Here is a 23,404-nt window from a genome sequence, read left to right as displayed (position 1 = left end):
AATATTGATGATGAAAGAGTTAAACAGTACTTACAGAATGCTAACCTACCCCAGATATCTAAAGAGATTGAAATAATGTTAGAAAGTAATATAACGATGATGGAGCACTTAAGAAGCAAAATAATGGCACTAGGCCCAGATGGACTTCCAGCAGGATTTTACAAGACATGACAAGAATTGTTGAATCTCCCATTGTCAGAAGTTATGAATGAAGTTATGTCAAAGAAGAGGATATCCAAATCATGGTCAGAAGCTTACATTATACTTGTTCCAAAAGAGGACGCCGACCCATTACAAATTAAGAACGATAGACCTATTTCCCTACTAAACTCAAGATTATAAAATCTTTGCTTCAATATTGGCAGAAAGACTCAAAAAATACTTAAATAACTTTATCCACCCCAATCAAAATGGATTTCTGCCAAAGAGACAAATCAAAGACAATATGAGAGTAATTCTGGACACTTTGGAATATTACAAGGCACACCCTGAAAAACAAATGGCTTTGATATTTTTAGATGCACAGAAGGCCTTTGACAATGTGAATTGGCAATTTATGTTATTACAGCTGGAACAGATGGGCTTTGGTAAAAAATTTATCCATGCAATAGAAGCTATATATCATAAACAAACAGCAAAGGTAATGATAGAGGGAGAATTGATGGATTCTATTGATATAAGAAAAGGAACAAGACAAGGGTGCCCACTGTCACCTCTGTTGTTTGTGTTAACCTTGGAAGTGCTAGATAGAAATATTAGAGAAGAAAAGGATATAAAAGGGATAAAAATTAAGAAGGAAGAATTTAAACTGCAAGCATTTGCAGATAATCTGGTTTTCATTTTAAAAGATCCACTAGAAATAGCATTAAAACTGATAGAAAAGATAGAGGTATATGGAAAGGTGGCTGGTTTGAAAATAAATAAAGATAAAAAAAAAGATTTTGACAAAGAATATGTTATTAAGACAAAAGGAAGAGTTGGCGGATGTATTGAAAATTCAGGTCACGAATAAGATCAAGTACTTGGGGATACATTTGAGAGCAAGATGTAGCACACTTAAAGAGAATAATTATATTAAACTCAAGCAACAGATAGCATTAGATTTGGCGAAATGGGAAAACTTACAATTGTCATTAATAGGGAGAATATCAACAATCAAGGTGAATATATTACTCAGAATTTTATATTTGTTCCAAACAATTCCAATTAGGCTTGGAAAAGATTATTTTGAAGACTTAAAATAAAATTGTGTTTAAATATATATGGCAAGGTAAGAAAGCGAGAATAAAACTAAAACTCTTGCAAGATGCTAGAATAATTGGAGGATTTGGTTTGCCTAATTGGGAGTTGTATTACTAAGCTACAAATCTGATGTGGGTTAAGGAATGGATAACATTAAGAAATGCTAGATTGTTGACTCTAGAAGGACATGATGGTTGGGGTGGCATGCCTTCCTATGGTGTAAAGGAACTAAAACACAGGGATACTTTAGAAGACATTATATACAGGAGTCTCTGTGGTTAAATTGGGAGAAGACTAAAAGACAATGTTATTTGAAAATTCCAGTCTGGCTATTGACTATTGAAGCATTTTCTTATCCTATAATATACAAAAAGGAACAAACAGATATGGTGAAATATTGAATGAAAAGGGTGAACTTAAATCTATGCAAAAGCTAGAGGAACAAGGTATAAAGATGAATTGGTTTTCATATGCGCAAATACATTCAAGGTATGATAAAGATTCTAAAACAGAAGGTTTCTATGATAAATTGGCTGATTTAGATAAGATTTTGACAGGTACTGATGAAAAGGTGATTAAAAAATTGTATGGATATTTATTAGAAATTAAGCTAGAAGAAGAACAAGTCAAAGAAACAATGTCTGCTTGGGGGGGAAATTTTGGATATGGGATTGATTTAGAGAAGTGGCAAAAAATGTGGTCTCAAAATTATAAAATGACAATGTCAACAGCATATAAAGAAAATTTGTATAAGATGTTTTACAGGTGGCATCTTCCCCCAACAAGAATAGCAAGAATGTTCAAGAACAAATCTGAAAAATGTTGGCAATGTCATCAGATACCTGGCTCATATTACCGTATGTGGTGGACGTGCGCAGATGCTAAAAAATATTGCACTAAAATCCACACATGGTTGGAAAAAATGACAAAAATGCATGTAGACTTGAAACCAGAGATATTTTTATTGGGAATTTTACCTGAAATATATAGTAAGGAATTGAAATATTTGATTGTAAATGTATTAACTGCAGCTAGGATTGTATTTGCTAAAAACTGGAAAAATGAGAAAATACCAACGCAGGAGGAAGTTATTCAGAAAATAATGGAATGTGCTGAAATGAGTAGATTGACATTTGAAATTAGAGAACAAGAGGATAAACAATTTTATAAGATTTGGGATTTATTTTATCAATGGTTAGACAATAAAACATGGTAATGAAATACGTAGATTTTCAGAATATAATGAATATATAAAGATGTATTATTTTTTATCATAATCACAATATAATTATAGGGTAGATTTGGGATGATAATATGAATTGTCATAAAATAAATCAAATAAAATATGGATTATCTTGTAAAACATGAATGAATAATAGTATAGTCAAATGATTAACAATGATATTAATGTATTTAGAAATATTTGATTGACAATATGAGAACATATACAATGTAATTCTAAGTGATGACTGGATATGTATGAAGTGGATACACAAAACAATTTGTAAACCAATCAACACACTGTATGTATATATGTGGAAGATGGCTTGATGTTTTATGTTGTGTTTGTCCATGTTTGTCTAAAAAAAAACACCATTTTTTTTCAAAAAAAAAAAAGGAACCAGTTGCCAAGCATCCAAATGTTGGTCACATGACCACGGGGATGCTGCAACAGTCATGTGTGAAAGATGGTGATCGGTGCTGTTGTAACTTTGAATAGTTACTAAGCAAATGGTTGTAAGTGGAGAACTACCTGTATAATGTCTGCTAGATAGAGGGTCTGAAAGGACAATCAAATATACCAACATGATGGGTGTAAATGAGTGATTAAACTTACCCTTTTTACATGTGTGTAATGCATGAAGCACATGTTTAAATGGATGGGACCATACTGATGGTGTGATTCAAAATATTTTACTACCGGCTTGCTGGGCGTGGTGTGGCTTGGTGGGTGTGGCAGGGGAAGGATACTGTAAAATCTCCATTCCCTCCCCACCCCACTAACCTGCTTTCCAGCTCCATTCTCCTATGCAGGGCAACAAAAGAAGACAATCAGCTGGGACTTGGGGGGCAGAGAATAGATGGGGGGCAAGGCCAGTCAGAGGTGATATTTGCCGATTCTCTGAACTACTCAAAATTTCTGCTACCGGCTCTCCAGAACTGGTCAGAACCTGCTGAATACCACCTCTGGACCATACTTGTCATTTTCACTTTACAAATACCCCTGGCTACAATTCTATAGTCACATCTCCCTTTAGAAAGATTTATTTTTAATTTGACACAAACAGGATTCTGCTTGTAGGATTTATGTTCTATCTCGTTATCTATTCACATTTTCCTCTCCAGCTTTGCTCCTAGACAAACATTAGCAAAGTTTAGGTCACCAATATATAATGGTTTGCAAGTCCACTGATACACAATCTAGCCCTAGCTATTTAATTTGGAGAATGACTCCTTGTATTATAGTTTCACAAATGTCATGCAGGAAGATGAGCAGGGTAAAATTTCATCTCCTTTGTTAGTATCCTTGTCACCTTTTCAAATTTGCCTACAGCTCAGTTTAATTAAAATTCTATTCATAAACAATTTCCTTCTTCCTTGGACTCTTCTCCTTAGAAAAGGCATGGAAAGTTATGAAACTTTCCTTAGGTGATTTACCTGTATTTGGTTTATATAAAATTGCTTGCTTCCAATATTCATTATTTCTATGTGATATCTTGCTTTTTTAAAATCACAATGAAAGAATAGAGTAAGTATATACCTAGAGTAGTCAGTGTTTCTCACTCGGGCTGAAGAATTCTGGAAGTTAAAATCCACACATCTGAAAGGTATTGAGGTTGACAAACACTGCCCTAAACTTGCATTGTTCCTTTCTCCAAGAATTGAAACGCTTACAACCAACAGAAAATGCTTAATAGAACTATGTAGCCTTCAAAAAGTATCTCTATAAGACTGTTCCATTCAGAAAATCCAGCCATAGGTGTGTTTTCCTTCTATCCCAAATGCAATAATTTTAAGGAGTTGTTAACACAACTCTTGAAGTTGACACGTTGTTGTTGTTTTGCTTATATGAAAGTCTGGAAAATGAATTCATGAAGACCAGAAAGGTGATGTGCTCCTACAAGGTTTAATACAGTTCTGAATCATTTTTTAAAAGACTATTGTTGAATATAATGATAATAATTACAAGAATGGTAATGATAATTAAATTGCTTTCCAATTGAAGCAGCCTGATTCACATATAATACAAGCATATAATATGGCTTGTCAGTTTTTGGTTTATTGGATTATGTAAACCCAATTATTATGCCTTGGCATGATGTTTGAACTTGACTACTTTGCCTGATAAACAAAGTAGGATGAGAAGGAAGGAAGGAAGGAAGGAAGGAAGGAAGGAAGGAAGGAAGGAAGGAAGGAAGGAAGGAAGGAAAAAGAAGGGAAATAGCTATTGCATGGTATTGATAAGGTCTATGGATGTTCAATAAACACACACACACACAAATACTTTTTTTTAGTCCCTCAAAGCCTCTTTTGTACATTTTAATATCTCATACATGAATCTGATTTCTACTGCCCTATAGACAATGTAGAATATACTTTTCAAAGTTTTTAACATTTTAAATCTTCTGTGGATCATTCCTTTGTTGCGACTTGTATTTTTGCTATTTTGTTTCTCAATTATAATGGAATTTATGTGTATAAGTAGATATCATCATCATCATCGTCATCATCGTTGTCGTCGTCGTCATTGTCCCAGTCATTGTCTGCAGGAGGAAGACCTCTTCTCTATATTTCCAACCAATGCCATCTTGAGCTTTCTTTTGCCAATTGGTCCTCAATACTTGCTGATGTTGTCACTCCATCTTCTTTTAGGTCTCTTTTGTGGATACTTTTTATCAAGTGGAATCCATTTTATCACTGCTTTGGTCCACCTGCCATCAGTTCTTCTTGCTATATAAGCAGATCTATAACAGTGTTGCTTATTTATTGTGACAAGCCTTCTCACCACCCCTGACTTTCAGGACAAACTCAAGGTTAATTGCACCAAACTTGACTTCACCAAATACGACTTCAGCAACAGAGTGGTTAATGTCTGGAATACTCTTCCTGACTCTGTGATTTCTTCCCCAAACCCTAAAAACTTTAACCTTAGACTGTCTACTATTGACCTCACCCCCTTCCTAAGAGCTCTGTAGCGGGCGTGCATAAGCACACTAATGTGCCTACCGTCCCTGTCCTATTGTTTCTTTTATTTTTCTTATATGTATCCATGTATTCATAACTATGTTTTTACTTATACCTATTATCTTGTAAGCAATTGAGAAACCAAATAAAATAAATAAAAAATAAACAAAAGATTGTAGTGTGTAAAAGCTGAATGTTTGGACAGTTTTGTGCTGCCAAAATAATGTAACCACCTTTGGTGACATGGAACCAGTTGTGTGTGATATTGGGTTATCGTCTGGGCTTTCATCAAAATGCTAGACTGTCATATCAGGGGTTTTCAATTCAACGTGAAGGATGTGTTTATTTTCATAGTCATAATGTACACTGAAGATGGTATTTAATTTCATTGCATGAGGTACAGTGACAATAAACTAAACTAAAATAAACTGTAGGACATAAAGGGTGGCTTATGTTTGGGTCTGCAAAGCAGGATCAATGGCATCAAAAAGGTGTGGTCACCAAGGAATTAGAGGCCCATCCTTTCTTAGATCTGAAGTAAATGGCACATATTAAAAAGGGAGGGGTTTTAATAACCTGATCATACCTGCTCTTTGACATTATTGATCACCATCCTACTGTCCTGCTGTCCTGCTGCAAAGACTATATATTGACAGCAATTAATATGTATTATCTAAATGTCTTTGCACTATTCAGTTACTTCCAAAAAATGAAACTGATTCCAAATGGTTGATCAAAAAGAAACTTGGTGAGCAATGGTGGAATTCAATTTCTTTTACTACCGGTTCTGTGGGCGTGGCTTATTTGGTGGGTGTGGCTTGTGGTCATGTGACTGGTGGGTGTGGCTTAGTGGCCATGTGACTGGGTGGGCATGCTTGGTGGTCATGTGACTGGGTGGGCATGGTCAACTGAATGTCACTCACATCAAGGGGTGCCTCACCTGGCCCCTCCCCTCCCAGCCATTCCTTGTCACGCAGCCTCAACTTATCTATAGTTCTGTAAAAATGTTGTTCACCTTTTTTGACTTTATTATCTCCATACTATAGATGTACTTTCAAGGACCTCTGAAAGGAGGAAATGGCTCACATGCTTTACTCAAGAGTGTGATAGGCAACAGGCTTTTAAGGGGCTGTCAGAAAGAAAGTGGGGGAGAATGTATTTTCCAAAGAAGCAGAATGCAAACAAGAAGCAATGGATGGAAAATGAACAAAGAGGAGCAACCTAAAACTAAGAAGAAACTTCCTGTGAGTGAGAACAATTAACCAGTGGAACTGCCTGTCTCCAGAAGTTGTGGGTGCTCAATCACTGGAAGTTTTTCAGAAAAGATTGGACAGCCATTTCTCTGAAATGGTAAGGGTTCCCCCAAGGTCCCTTCTAAGTATTATTCTGAGGCCTTTCCCAGGATTTCTACTCAGTTTGGCATCCTCAGTTTTCTCGCCTGAGCTGGGGGTTGGACTAGAAGACCTCCAAGGTCCCTTTCAACTCTTGTTAAGCACATGTGTATTTTATGCTCTGGACTATTGACATTGAATGCACAAAAACCCTGAAAAATACGTGGTAGCCCTGGGCAAAAGAAAGGCAGAAAAATCACTCTAGATGTAGGGACAGTGTAAAATATTAACACATGATAAATAATGGATAACTAAAAATAATAGCACAGAGTTTTATCTCTTTATCTCTCTTCCTATTATTTTTCTTTCTCTACCTTCCTCTTTCTTTCTTTCTTTCTTTCTTTCTTTCTCTCTCTCTCTCTCTCTCTCTCTCTCTCTCACACACACACACACACACAGAGGGAGAGAGAGAGAGAGAGAGAGAGGGGGGTGGGGGGGCACTTAACAGACAAGCATTTTGGAAACAACTCCTTTAAATTTCTCCAAGGCTTGAGTGGATTTCCCCACCCCCTCTGTCAGACCGCAGTCCTTCTCACTCCAGCACTTTAATTCACACGGGGAAAGTGATACTTGCAGTGTCCATGCCTTTCTTCCTTTTCCCCAGGGAGAAAGAGGACGTGGGGAACGGAAAGCTAGGAGAGCGATCGCAAGTGAGCGATTGGTTTGGGGGCATGGCCAGCCAGGGGTTGCCATCGGTTCGGTGACCCATGCCAAATAACTGCTACTGGTTTTCCCGAATAGGTGCGAACTGGTCGAATAGCACCTCTGTTGGCGAGGCTGTAAATTCCTGAAAATTAAGAAGGTGAGGATGGGCTAAAGCTTGTTTAATAAGGCACTCAGTTTCTCATATTTGAATGAGTACAGCCTGACAATAAAGAGTGATGGGGTGTTATACACTGAATTTACCTATAAATTATATGTGGCACAAAGATCAGCATCACCAGTAGTTAAATATATCCCTCCATCCTAGCTTTATTATTTAGCAGTTCTTATTGAGTCATAACCCTTATTTCAGGAGCTTTCCTGCTCGTGATTGGTATAAATATTCTGGGAGCTGGGAAACTGACAAGGTAATAGATCTGCTTGAATCATACAACCAGGAAAGGGTGGTACTCGTTACAAGGGATAAAGATTGCCATTCACTTTACCATCAAAACTTCTCTTTATAGATTCTTCTTTAAGATGGGCACGGTGACTTAAAAGTGGGGTGAACATTAAAACACAAATTATTTGTTGGCTCCTATTTTTGCGTGTGCTGAAGAAAAATTACTTCTTATACTCAAGCCAGCCTCAGAACAATTTCCTAAATAATCCATCATAGAAGTGGCATTGAAATCCCATTTTTTTGGTCTCCCTTCTCAGTTCCATTTATTGATGGCCTCTTTTGAATAAAGTATGGAAGCATACAGACTCTTTGGAGAGAAGGCTAGTAGCCAATACCAATTTTGGGAACTGCACAGAAATGATCCAACATTTCTTTTCCATACATTATGTATACTAGAGTCATATTTTCTCAGAAGCATAAAGTCAGGCTCTTAGAAGTGACAAGAAACTTTTTTTAAAAAAAAAGCGCAGATGACTTCATTCTCTTAGGAGAGAGCCAGTAGAGGTACATTCAAGATGGTGTGATATCACTGGGGTTACAATTTATTTATTTATTTATTTGATTTGTCAATTGCTTACAAGATAATAGGTATAAGTATAAACATAGTTATGAATACATGAAATGGATACATATAAGAAAAATAAAAAGAAACAATAGGACAGGAATGGTAGGCACTTTGGTGTGCTTATGCACGCCCCCTACAGACCTCTTAGGAAAGGGGTGAGGTCAATAGTAGAAGTCATCTGGTCATTAGCACTCTTTCTGAGAGTCGTTGAGGTCACTTGGAAGTTTTTTGTGCCCTCAGCAAGGGTGGGATGCTACTGGTTCGGCCTGGTTCTATAGAGCCAGTAGCTCTGAACAGCAGCAGACACCGGACCAGTTCGATGTCTGCTGCTCTGTTTGGCCCAGCCGTCCACCCAAACTCTTGGCTGTCCTTTATTTACTGCTTTTTCAACCTTAACTGCTTTGCATGGCACAGCTGAGGTTGAAAAATCAGGAAAAAAGAGGATTTTGCAATGCTGCACACCCACGTGCAGCGCTTGTCAGCTGTCCGGGCGGCACAGCTGAGATTTTTTGGAAATGGTCTACACACACATGCAAAATGCACTCTCACCAGGGGTGGGATTCTACCTGCCAGAGAACTAGCAAATCGCACCACTGGCTGGCCCCTCCCCTCCCACTCACTCATTACCTGGCAAACTTGCCTGCTAAGTTGCTGTTTTTCCTTTTTTTCCCCTTGACCATCAGCTGTTCTGCTGTGCCAGGAGATTTAGATTAGCTAGAAATCAGGAAATCATTGGATTTCTTGCTTTTTAGCTAATCTAAAAGCAGAGCTGAACCTTCTAGGACTGAAGCTTCTATTATTCAGTGCAGATTCAGGGAGCAGATGGCAGAAACACAGATCTTTAAGTGAATCTGTGATTCTGTGAGCAACTCAATCCGCCTGCCTGTTCTGCCTGATTTGGGGTAAAAGTTGCTCTTTTTTAAAAATAAAAAATTCAATATTTACATACATAGTGTGCTATGAGTTAATTTCGTGAGTTTGCTTGCAAGCAAATTTTATGTGACAGACTTAGGTAGCCCATGTAAGAAAAATAGATCTCTGAATGAATCTGTGATTCTGATTGGGTGAGCAACTCAATCTGCCTGCCTGCTTTGCCTGATTTTGGCTAAAAGTTGCTCTTTTTAAATAAAAAATACAATATTTACATAAATATTTATAATATTTCCATACAAGCCATGCCCAGCCAGTCACATGATCACCAAGCCACACCCACAAATTAGGCCACACCCACAGAATCAGTTGTTAAGAAATTTGAATCCCACCCCTGGCCCTCAGGGTCACCTGTATTGTGCAAATGGGCGTGGAACCTTCTTGGAACTGCTGAAAGGATGATAGGACAGGAGATAGGTTGGTGTCATATCCCTCTCCCTCTGTTGAGAGTGGGCTGTTCAATCTTAATGTAGATGGCCTGTTTGACCAGTTTTGGTCAAAGCACCTTTGGACCACAATGAGCTGGATGACTGAGAATCTTCATAGACATTAGGCTCTAAATATGTGTGTGAAAACATGCCATTTCTCATTCTTTGCTCCCTATTTTTTTTTTTTTTAAGATTACTCTTTGTTACATGCCTGACTGCTTACGAGTTGAGTTCCATGTCTTTCACCCTCTGTTAGCATTTTGCAGTATTTTTGCTTTTTTAGAGACTCCAGCTTCCCAGCACCAGTGGCTGATATCTACTGTGGCTAATAGAGCAAGGAACCTGTCTGCAATTAAGCCAGAAGGATCAAAGAAGTCAAGATTCTCTGCTGGGTATAAATCCAAGCCAGAATTCATTGGCTTATATGCACTAAGGTAATTAACTTCTCACCCACACAAAATAGATCCATGTAAACACATACCTATTGCCATCACCAGTTGCTATCACCTCCATTTTTCAACACACACACCCCCCCGGCTTACTTCAAAGTGTACCTCCACGGAAGTCTCCTATCCCAGGAAGGAAAAGAGATATAGGGAAGACAAAATAGTCATAAGGAAATAAAAACATAAAATAAGAACAAACAAGAATAATGATATGTCAGCAGCAGGACTCATCAGAAGGTGAATCAGAATGTCACCACCCACGCTGGAGGCATGGATGGTAAAGATGATGGCACTCGGTGAGATGGGTCAATTGATGTCTTCCCTACAACTGCCCTCATCACATCTGATTAATTGAGGGGCTCTCTGATGTAGTAATTATTTGAACTTCATTAATAAAACTTTATTAATTCTAATCATTAATTATTAATGATTGTAGCTATGATTTATGATCTATAGCCTATCCCTTTGTTATTTGTATTACACTGAGGGTTTATGTACCAGAGACAAATTTCTTCTGTGTCTAATCACACTTGACCAATAAAGAATGTTCTTTTCTTTTCTTTTCTTTTCTTTTCTTTTCTTTTCTTTTCTTTTCTTTTCTTTTCTTTTCTTTTCTACTCTACTCTACTCTACTCTACTCTACTCTACTCTACTCTACTCTACTCTACTCTACTCTACTCTACTCTACTGGAATTTCTCCTTTGGTATTTGACCTGCAAATGCTGGAGCTAGCAATAATATTCCCTGACTATGTTTTTGTCAAACACAAGATTCAATCCTATCTTTTTATCATATGCTTCCCAACTGCTTTATAAATTCACAATATTCAGAATAGCGGTTTCAGTATTTTCTTTCTAACCTCTCTCCATTTTCAATAAATAACTGATAAAATTATTCAGTTCTAATTCTTTTAATCTGAAGGATTCCTGAAGAAACCGTTCTTGTTTTTCCTTTGTTTCTTATTCCGAGCTTTAACTTTGACACAATTTCAACAGTAATAAGCTATTTTTATGTACTTTTTCTTGGCAACTTGTCTCTTTTCCTATATATGTTTAGATCTTCACTAAGGTTTTTGTGTAGCCACTTCTCATTCTGTCTTCCATTACTGGGATTGTTTGCAGTTTGTGCTTTTAATATCTTCCTTTTCAGGAACTCCTCTGCATTTTGAAATACTTTTTCCATTAGCTTCTCTGGCCATAAAATGTTGTTACCATGTTCTGACTTTATTAAAACATACTTCACTTTTTTAAGTGCAAGATACACGTTGGAATACATTAGTCTTTATTTTGTCTTGTCAAAGTAAGGATCACAACCCTGGACCTTGGCAATGGCTCAAGATCAGGGGTGTCCCAACGAGGCAACTGTAAGACTCATGGATTTCAAATTCCAGAATTTCCCAGCCAGCATTTTCATAAAAGTGGTCAAGAATGTGGTAGGCAAATCAATTACAGAGGATTCTATTTTCTGAATTCTTTCCTGTTAGTACTGAGATCTGGTCATTCTGGACAGATATTGTCGTTTTGCTTTGGTTTATCCCCTCCTATGTAATTTTGAGGTGGAGAGTGTGCCCCTACTCCCAACCCCCGGTCCTATTAAACCCAACAATAACATTTGATACCATTAAGTATAGTGTCCTTATGGATTACCAGCAGAAGCTGAGGTATATTTTAATGGTGATTCCATTTCTCCCTTGGGGGTTTTTCCAGTTTGTGGTCATGGGGAAGCAGTACTCAAGCCCTTGGGAATCGCAGTGTGTGGATCCTTAGGTCTCAGTGTTCCCCCCAATATCAGTTGACATCTATCTGAGAGTTTAGTCATGATACCTAGTTATACCTTGCCACTATGAGTTAAGAGGGGATGCTGTTAAAGCCCTGAAAAAGTTTCTAGAAGTTGTAAATATATCACAATTTTGTAACATATGCCCTGTTAGTCTGGATGAGATAGTTGGTTCATGACTCCTGCTTAAATAACATTTATAAGTTATGGCAAAGTAGCCTTCACATGCTTCAGCTGATGCTTCAGTTTATAATTGTAATTGTACCAAGATGCACTGGCAATGGTACTTCAGTTCTAATTGCACTGGTCTTTGTGACCTTTTACTGGAAAGCATCAGAATACATTGCCAAAGTCAATTTTGCATATCTAGTTGGACCATTTAGAAAAGAATGTTGTAGATCTCCCCTCCTTACACATTCATCTGATGTGGACCAGGTGACAGAACTTCTCAGTGGGGCCCTGATTCTTCATTCTGAAATGGAGGCTGAATTTCTGCAAATACATATTCATTTTTACTTAAATTAAAATTTAAATGAATGTTTCCTTTGATGTACTGGTTTCTTATGGTTAATTTCTTAAGATAGATAGATAGATAGATAGATAGATAGATAGATAGATAGATAGAGGATAAGGTAGGGTAGGGTAAGGTAATGTAGAGTAGGATAAGATACGATAGGATAGGGTAGAATAGGATAGGACAGGACAGGACAGGTCAAGTCAAGTCAAGTCAAGACAAGGCAAGACAAGACAAAATAAGATAGTATATGTGTGTGTTTCAGTGGTGGGATTCAAATTTTTTTACTACCGGTTCTGTGGGTGTGGCTTGGTGGGTGTGGCAGGGGAAGGACTCTCCAGTCAGAGGTGATATTTGCCGGTTCTTCGAACTACTCAAAATTTCCGCTACCAGTTCTCCAGAACTGATAAGAACCTGCTGAATACCACCTCTGGTGTGTTTAATATATAAAAATGTATGTATCCTGTCCAGAGTCCACTAGGATTGATGGAAGCTACAAATATTGTGAAAATGTACAGAATAAACAAATGCAGTATATTTAGCATTACATGGTCACTTTCCCTCCATATTCTATTACTTCTTGCTGAACAGTCTTCCCTCTCGGTTATCATCAAGAAAAGTATAGCTGACCCTCTTATAGCCACAAGCTGTTAGCAGTAAATGCTAAAAAAATTGTTTGAAGGATCATGCTTGCCAGCCTTCTTCCAACAGATGGTGGAATAATTAAAGTCTCCTATCTAGTGATTTCATGCTTCTTGGAAATATCTGTGACTTGATTCTGAAAGCATCATGACCTCCTTGGTTGGATGAGCAATAGTGGACACGGATGACTTTGTGATATTACTTTAAATTGCTCTTCTATTTGTTTTGACCCTGTGGGTCTCTCCTAATATAGAGATTCAAGTTCATTGTCATGAATTGTTCAGAGGAGGTGTGGGTTCATTTAATATTCAGCGCAATGCAGTCTTCTTTTCTATTCCTTCTGTTCTTTTTCAGGAAGTTCTTCCAGACAAGGTTGGCATTATACAGTAGAAATAGGAAATATAACAGCAACAGGCACATGCTGCAACAGATCCTAGCCACAGATGGCAATTTCAAATGAATCACAGTATTGCATACATCACTTCACAGACAGGAGGGTTTATTGGGGAAAGGAAAAGCACATGTGGGTTATGGATAGGTGTGTTTGGTCTCTCTGCCCCCCAAAAAGCTCTACACCCAACTGACAATGGAAGAAAATAGCTTCCTTTTTCAATGTTCATTTGGAAAAGGGCCACAAAATGACAAATCTGGAGAAGGGAAAAGGCTGCAGGTTATTTAGGTTGGCATTTGGCCTACAGGATACAGGTTTCCCATCCTGGCTCAAAAGTTATAATCATAAGGCTTTGTATGAGTTAGAAATACATATCAATCCATTAACTTATCTCAGAATAAAGACTAGCAAACAAAGCATCTGCAACTAGCATTCAGGTCATTATTACAGCACTCAGCATTTGGAAATAATGCAGACTGATACTAAATTGGTGGGCAAAGAGGCCTAATGTATATAATTTTTTAAGTGAAATTTGGTAATATTTACGAATGATAAATGGATTGCAATGTGGCCTTCTTTTGCTTTTATGTTTGTTCCTGGACTGGAAAGTTAAACAAGAAACATTAGCAATTAAAAAGAAAATGCTGCAATGCGTTTTTGCAAAGCAGAAGTCAATGTGATTGAGTTATAATAGATAGGATAAATAAACTACATGCACTCGAAAATGCTGAGGAAGATAACAGCCTATTGATCTACAATGCTTAATAAAGAAAAGTTGCAGACAAAGGCTGGTTATGCACTTGATATAAGTAGAACATCATAATGGAATGTAAGTATCTGGGGTAATGATACGCCATCTTGGTAAGGTCAATTCCATAGTCAAAGATCAGGCAAGATAATATGGCATTACAGATTAAATATTTCCCTTGTTTACATCCTCCTTTCTTTTTTAAATTTCTGCTTCTGTGAGTGTTCCTCAGTATTAATTCATATCTATCTATCTATCTATCTATCTATCTATCTATCTATCTATCTATCTATCATCTATCTATCATCTATCTATCATCTATCTATCATCTCTCTAGGTTCACCCACACCCAAATCCCAGCTAAATATATAGTCTCCAGTGTTGCAACCCCAACATAGTGATGTGTGAAGAGCAATCATCACAGATTTGTTAGATGATGTAATAATTGATCTTCAAGAAAGGTGAGAGGATTGACTGTAAAAGCTGAAGGGAGAAGTGGTGCTCCAAGGTGCACTTAGAGGAGCAGATCTGATAGTTTTTGTGAAGCCCAAACTTTATTTCCCCATTTTATTGTTCACCCTCATTGAATGTTCATTACTGATCCCAAATGATAACATGTTAAATGGATTCCGCACTAAAATTCTATGAAGCTTTACAAAGTTAATGTAGTGGTCCCATATTGTTAAAATTTCAGGAACTGTTAGCACCATTGTGTAATTAAAATAAACTGCAGGCATCTAAACTATTTTTCCCCTTCACTTATAGAAAAATGCACTAATGTTTTATGCTAGGATTATAGAAATAAAATTGAGATGTAGATAACATTGGTAAATCTAATCTTCTACAGCAGGAAGATAAGTCTAAGAGCAAGTGTTGTGAAATAGTTCAGAGCATGGGTCCCCCTTGGCATCAAACTTCATTAGATGTTGCTAAAAACTGGTTGCCATACAGCGTGTTCCAACAGGGATTCTACCCTTAGAGCTCCTTTTTAACTCCTGTATCACTGGAGTAATAAGAGAAAGGGTTAGTAATGGAGTCAAACTACAACTTCTACATATAATAATAAGTTTTATTACAAAACAGAGAATGATAACCTGGAGAAAAAGTACAGCAAATCTTAAGGCAATAGGGCCTGATCTTCAAGTTTTTGTAAAAACCTAAAAAAAAAAGGGTCAGGCTATGTGCTAGCTTTTTGCTTAGGATCATCCAATGCAGATTACAAGCCTATGTGGAAATAATGGTGCAAGATGTTTGAGCTGCTGTTAGAAAAACAAAACAAAACTGGGGAATCCAAGACATTATTGAGAATATCTACAGATTTTTAGTTATAAAATTTGGGATGAACACCCTTTGAATGGTGTAGAAGTAGGAATGGATTTCCAGAGGGGAAAAATTGCAGACTACAGGAGCCAGGTGCACTACTCAGGTGACTCTGAGGACACAGATAAGCCTCCAAGTGTTTCAATGACCCTTTAAAATGACCCTCTAAAACAGGGGTGCCAAACTCATGTCGTCATGTGACATATCAGGATTTTTTTTTCTCCCTTCCCTAAACTGGGCAAGGGCGTGGCCAGCACATGACACATCTGGCCCATGGAGATTGACAACCATGCTCTAAAAGGATGCAAATGACCAGCTCTCTGCAATTAATATAAATTCTTCCATTCCCCACCATCCAGTCAGAGCTGAAGAAGCTTCTTGGATGAGAAATGGAATGTCTTCCAAGAAAAAAACAAGAAAGTCCAGTTGCTTCCTGAAAAAGGACCTTTGGGACAACCATGACCTGCATGATTGAGAATCTCTACAGATTCCAAGACATTATTGTTCATGCATGCTGAATAGCTGAGAAAGCCAACAAAGAAGCCCAACAAAAAAAAATCACTATGTGTTTTATTGGTTATAAAAAGGCCTTTGATTGGGACAATTACATCAAGCAGTGGAAAATGCTCAGAAAAATGGGAATTCTAGGATTTCTCATAGTGCTCTGGGACATTGCAACCATCATAAGTAAAAGTCAGTTGCCAAGCATCCAAATTTTGAACATGTGACCATGGGGATGCTGCAATGGTCATAAGTGTGAAAAGTCATCTCAACGGCATGTTTTTCAGTCATGTAACTTCAAACAGTCATTAAATGAACTATTGTAAGACGAGGACTACCTATATACAGATTTTCAAATTCTCACTTTAAAGAAAATTAAATATTACATTATTCCCATATGATACTACTGTATACATAAAGATGCAAGCATAAATTCATGAATACAGCACATTTTAAAATAACAATGGATTTTTGCAATTTTTGTTTCCTTTCCTATATATTCACAAAGTTTTTGGAAGGTCCATCTACATTTTATCACTAGTTTAATGCTTGTTTTGAGCCTCAAATATGCTGTAAAATTATGACAGTAAACAGGATTATTACTCAGGCCATAAAACTGCCATCAGACTAGCACTTTCATTTATTGAAAGTAATGATTGTATGTTTACTGCTGTCCTCATTGCTTTGTCTGTGGGTTTGCCAATTTATGCTTTGAGTTGTCCCTGGATGTATCCTGAAGGAAATTCTCAGCACTAAATTTGAAAATTCTTGCCTCTCTGTAGAAATATTGTCATGACCAAGTTACTAAAAATATTACGTATTCATATATATGTTCAACATTTAATCAATTGAATGATTTGCCTCCAGAAATTCTGGTGTTCTATTGCTGGAAATTTTTAAGAAGAAATTGGACAATCATTTGTCTGAAATGGTATAGGGCCTGTGATGATGAACCTATGGCACAGGTGGCACACAGAGCCATTTGTGCTGGTGCACGAGCTGCAGGCAAACTTACCTCACTGTGCATGTGTGTGCCTCACAACTGATTTTTGGCCTCCCAAAGGCTTGAGAAAGGCTTCTGCAGGCTTTGCAGGCCGAAAACTAGCCCCGTTTTGTCACTTCCTATTTTTCCAAAAATACTGGAAGTGACAAAACGGGGCTAGTTTTCGGCCTGCAAAGTGTTATGTCCCTGGACCTTGAAGAAGTTCCCACCCAGGTCCGTTCTCGCTGCAGGGCGGCTGCCCTTCTCATTGGCTGGGTTTCCCCAGCAGCCTGCTATAAAGCAGGCTGCTGGGTCCAGCCCTTTCGCTGTTCGCTGCGAGCCAGTTCCAGGCTGAGCAAGCACGTTCAGTCCTTGTAAATAAACCTTGTTGCACTAAGCCCTGGTTCAGCCTCTTATTTCCCATACTTAATACTGGCGACGAGGATGGGATGGCTACCAGAGGCAAGCTGCAACGCTGAATCACTAAAACGCTGATCCGCAGCCCAGAGAGAGAGCGATCAGCCAAAATAAGGCAAACGCTGACCGCAACTCCAGAGAGAGCGATCAGCCCAAATGAGAACGAACGCTGAATCACTAAAACGCTGATCCGCAGCCCAGAGAGAGAGCGATCAGCCAAAATAGGCAACGCTGATCGCAACCCAGAGAGAAAGCGATCAGCAAACAAGCTAGTGAAAGTGAGAAGCGCCTGTAGCCGCTTGTTAGCATAAGCTACAGAGGAAGTGTGGCGCTGCAGCCGCAGCCGCTCGTGCCGTTTAGGCGCGAAATTCAAACAGCTGTCAGCTGAAGCACATTCAAATGCAACACAGCGTTGTATTAGGAAATCGCTAACGCCCACACAGGCGCGAATTTCAAAAGACGCTGCCAATGACCGTTGCAGTCTAAACACCTTCTGATCCCCAGAGAGAGAGAAGGGAATTGCGAAACTTCCCAGAGCTGAAGTCACTTGCCTAGCACAGGCACTAAACCTCTACTGCTACCCCAGAGAGAGAGAGAGCACTTGCCTAGCACAGGCACTAAACCTCTACTGCTACCCAGAGAGAAAGCATTTTATCCAACAGGTTAACCAGTAGACCCACAACATGAACTCCAATCCAGCCTTCCCAGCGTTCAAGCCAGATGAGGAGAAGTGGGAATCATACAAGAATCGGTTTAATCATTACATCGATGCCATCGGATTGGCTGATGCAGGGGAACACCGAAAGAAAGCATATTTCCTGACCTACTGTGGAGCCATCGTCTTCGATACAGCCACAGCTCTTGTGGCTCCATGTGAGTTAAAGAATGTCCCCTGGACAGAACTGTTAGAAATCCTTACTAACCACTATTCTCCTAGACCTTCACAGATTGCCAGACGCTTCACCTTCAGAATGAGGAAGCAGGGGACAAAGAGAGCATCAATCAGTACATGGCTGCTCTCAGGACTGCAGCACTCCATTGTGGGTTTGGCAGCTATCTTGATGACATGCTCCTAGACCAGCTGGTCTGCGGGGTCAAGGACCTGCACCTACAAAGACGGCTGCTCGCCAAAAAGACCTTAACCTCGCTCAAGCCATCGAGGTAGCCCTGGCAGAGGAGCTGGCATCTCATTCAGCCACCGAGATCCAAGGTCCTGTCACCAAGCAAACAGCAGTTCCCGTCCACTCAGAAGAGGTGGTCAACGAGGAAGACCCAAGTGACGAGGCCGACATTCACCGCCTCACAAACGCCAGGCGCCCGCAGGCAGGAACCAGACAAGATAACACCGGGCCATCCAAGCACATCACCCTGTGCTCTTTCCTGTGGTGGACCTCACCTGAGGACCACATGCAAATTCAAAGGAGCCACTTGCAACAACTGCCATAAGAAGGGGCACATTGCAAGAGTATGCCAAGCCTCACACAACGTAGCACAAAGGGCATCTTCATTCGCACATGCCGGGCCCCAAAGGCAAGTATTAAACTGTCGCACACACCTCTGCGCTAATCACACTTGCTATTCTATTAGTAAAATCTCTCTTTCCGTCTTATTAGAAGGTAAACCTTGCAACATGGAGGTTGACACGGGGTCAGCGCTCTCCATTATTTCCTGGAACACCCTCAAGGAGCTTCAACCCAGCCTATCAAGAAACCGACTCCAGAAGTGCCAGCTTAGCCTAAAGGACTACCAGGGGAAGACCATTCCTGTAATCGGCAGAGGCAAGTTTTTTGTTAATTTTAAAACCTTTAAGGGCCACCTACCTCTAGTGGTAGTGAGCGGCAACCTCCCTACACTTTTGGGACTTGATTGGTTTCCCACCTCGGTTTAGGGCTAACAGGAGTCCATGCTACCTCAACCTCTGACACGGACTCCCTGTTTGCTGATTACTCAGACGTATTCAGTGATGAGTTAGGGTGTTATAACGGCACCCTATCTCATTTTCAGTCGATCCCCAGGCAGTCCCAATTCGGTTAAAACCTCGCAGAGTTCCATTCGCCATTCGGCCTAAATTAGACCTTGAATTAGATAAATTACTAAAACAAGGGATCCTGGAGCCTACAGACTTCGCCAAATGGGAGACGCCCATCGTCACACCCTCAAAAAGATGGTAGCCTGAGAATTTGCTCAGACTACAAGACCACAATCAATAAATTCTGCAAGTTAGCGCTTATCCAGTACCTGTCATTCAGCATTTATTACATACTTTTGAACCTGGCACCATCTTTGCCAAATTGGACATGTCTCAAGCATATCAACAGTTCCCTGTTGATGACCAAATGGCAGAACTTCAGACCATTGTCACCCACAGGGTGCCTTCCGGTGCAAGCGCTCCAGTTTGGCGTAAGTGTTGCCCCAGGCATTTTTCAATCCCTCATGGAGCGGATTTTACAGGGCCTTCCTGGAGTAGTACCCTACTTCGATGACATCTTAGTCTCGGCCAGGAACAGACCCCAACTCTTCCAGAGAGTTCGAGCAGTCCTAGAGAGGTTCAGGCAGCATGGCCTCAAGTTAAAAAAGAAAATGTGCCATTGCCACTAGACAGGTGGACTTTCTGGGTTATAAAATTGACGCCTCAGGCATTCACCCCCTGGAGTCCAAGGTTAAGGCAATACACGAGGCACCCACTCCAACCTCCAAAGCGGAACTGCAGGCCTTTTGGGGCTCTTGAACTTTTACGCGTTGTTCCTGCCCCATAAAGCCTCTGTGGCAGAACCCTCCACAGACTTCTGGATAAAAACGGTTTGGCATTGGGGACACAAAGAAGACTCCGCTTTCCGCGCAGTCAAGTCGCTTACTCACATCAGAGGCAGTGCTTATCCAGTTTGACCCCAACCTTCCATTAGTACTGGCAGCAGACGCATCTCCCTTCGGAATTGGGGCAGTCTTAAGCCACAGGCTCCCCAACGGCTCCGAGGCCCCTATCGCTTTTTTTTCCAGGACGCTCTCTGCAACAGAGCGCAATTACAGTCAGATCGATAAAGAAGCCTTGGCAGCTGTTGCAGCGGTGAAGAAATTTCACAATTTCTCTTTGGCCACTTTTTCGAGCTAGTCACGGACCACAAACCGCTCTTAGGGTTACTAGCAGGTGACAAGCAGACCCCTCAAATTCTGTCCCCCAGAATGACCAGATGGACCCTTTTCTAGCAGCATACTGTATAGACTCGTGCACCGCCCAGGTAAAACATTGTCCCACGCAGACGCCCTCAGCCGCTGCCCCCTGCCTGCCCCAGCTGAAGACCCTGCCCGGTCAACGCCATTTTTGAAGTCACCCAACTGGACCTCCCAATCACTGCCCTTGATATTGCCAATAAATCCAAAGCGGACAAAACGATCGCCCAGGTACTGGACTGGGTGAGAGAGGGGTGGCGGGCAGTGACATTGAAGCTAAATTCACTCCATTTAAGACCCGCTTACAGGAACTATCGAGCTTACAGGGCTGCCTGCTGTGGGGCACTCGAGTGGTCATCCCGACATCTCTGCGCACCGAGTGCTGGAGGCGTTGCACGAGGCCACCCGGCATCGTCAGAATGAAGGCGTTGGCGCGAAGCTACATTTGGTGGCCCGGCCTCGACGCGAGGACATCAACAAATGGGTAAGCTCCTGCCATCCCTGCCAGGTTTCCGTCCATCCTCCAATTGCCACCCCCACCAAGTGGGAAAGTGCCAACGCACCCTGGTCCAGGATTCACATCGATCTCGCAGGCCCATTGCATGGCAAAATGTTCCTCGTGGTCGTAGACTCTTACTCAAAGTGGATTGATGTGGCACAACTATCCACGACCACTTCACAAGCAGTCATCAAGGCGTTGACTCGCCTGTTCGTTACGCACGGTCTACCAGACTCCATTGTTTCCGACAATGGTCCCCAATCGCGCCAACCGAATTCAGTCGCTTTACGGCCAACCTGGGCATTCGTCACATCTTCACGGCCCCTTTCATCCTGCCAGTAACGGGCTGGCAGAGAGAGCCGTTAGGACCACTAAAGAAGCCCTGGCCAGGTTCAACAAGGATGACTGGCACCACAGACTATCCTGTTTCCTGTTAAGCCAGCATTCAACCCCTTGCACGGTAACCAACAAGTCCCCGGCCGAGCTTCTGATGGGCAGACGCCTGCGAACTGTATTGGACAGGCTTCACCCACATTACTGCCCTGACTCTCCTCTCGCTTCCACATCGGGAGTAGGCATTTTGTCTTGCAGGAACCCGTGTTCGCGAGAAACTTCGCTGGCGACCCATTGTGGATCCCGGGAGAAATCGTAGCCATCACAGGACCCAGATCATACCGGGTTAAGCTGGAAGATGGCCGGGTCTGGAGACGACATCTGGACCAGCTTCGAGACGCCAGGGGACCTCGTCAGCCGTGACTCGTGGGCACAGACTGGTGAGAGTCCGCTGCAACTACCACACAGCAACATCTACCCGATGACCTGCTAACACCTTCAGCCGGACCAGAGAATCCAAATGCTGACTGCGGCGACCTAGCGTCCAACCCATCCGAGCCAGACGGCGTGAGGACACTCCCAGCGCTCCAGCCCTTCTAGCCCCGGACCTGCTCCGACCGAGGGTGGTACTCAGGACTCATCATCGAGCCAACAGTCACCGACGGACTCTGATCCACCAAACAGCACACCAGAGTTGCGCCGCTCTGGACGTCAGCACAAACCTCCCGTATACCTCAAGGACTATGCGTGTTCGCATCTGGGGGAAGGGGTGTTATGTCCCTGGACCTTGAAGAAGTTCCCACCCAGGTCCGTTCTCGCTGCAGGGCGGCTGCCCCTTCTCATTGGCTGGTTTCCCAGCAGCCTGCTATAAAAGCAGGCTGCTGGGTCCAGCCCTTTCGCTGTTCGCTGCGAGCCAGTTCCAGGCTGAGCAAGCACGTTCAGTCCTTGTAAATAAACCTTGTTGCACTAAGCCCTGGTTCAGCCTCTTATTTCCCATACTTAATACAAAGCCTACACAAGCCTTCCTCAAGCCTTTAGGAGGCCAAAAAAGGCCTCAAACTGGCTGAAAATCAGCTGTGAGGCTCAGTGCAGGTAAGGGGGTGGCGGGGGTGGGTGGGGATTGCATGCATATGCGTAGGGATCATGGGGACGTGCACATTGCCTTCTGGGTGCTGGCACATGAGTGCGAGCGTGCAAGCGCGTGTGCAATTTTTGGCACAGGAGCTCAAAAAGGTTAGCCACCACTGGTATAGGACATCTTGTTTGAGCAGGAGGTTGGACTAGAAGACCTCCAAGGTCCCTTCCTACTTTGTTTTTTTTTCCTGTTATTCATTTCTCCAAATTTTGAAAATATGATTTTATGTTTTATATGGTGTAAAATTAGGCAGGATAAGGAAAAGACAGGCAGAGTAGAGAGTTTACCTTGTCTTCCTGGGCTTGTTGACTTTATGCCGTGAACATACAAAGACTTTGATGACTTTGTAACATTCCTCATAGCAACCCACTCATTTATTGATTTGTTTTAGGTGAATCACCAGACTAGGGATGAGATGGCACCCAGGCATCTTTCCAGTACATTGTAGAAGTATATTAGTCCAAAAGACTGTGCAAGACAACACACCAATTGCTACATTTTCCCTCTTTTAAATCATATGGTGGAGTGGGGGTGTTAGCTCAAATAGGTAGCAACCTCCTCTTGAAAACACACTTAGGCCAAGATAGACTTTTGTCTGCCTCTGAACTGGAGAACAGAAGAATGTCTGGTTTAAAAAGAGGCAAGGAAGTGAAATATGGGGAATGTTTTTATGAATTTCTGTTTGT

This window comes from Pseudonaja textilis, chromosome 1 (genome assembly GCF_049901715.1).
Source record: "Pseudonaja textilis isolate UNSWEBS1 chromosome 1, rPseTex1.2, whole genome shotgun sequence".
NCBI classification, from domain to species: Eukaryota; Metazoa; Chordata; class Lepidosauria; order Squamata; family Elapidae; genus Pseudonaja; species Pseudonaja textilis.
Note: the sequence above shows the minus strand (reverse complement) of the source record.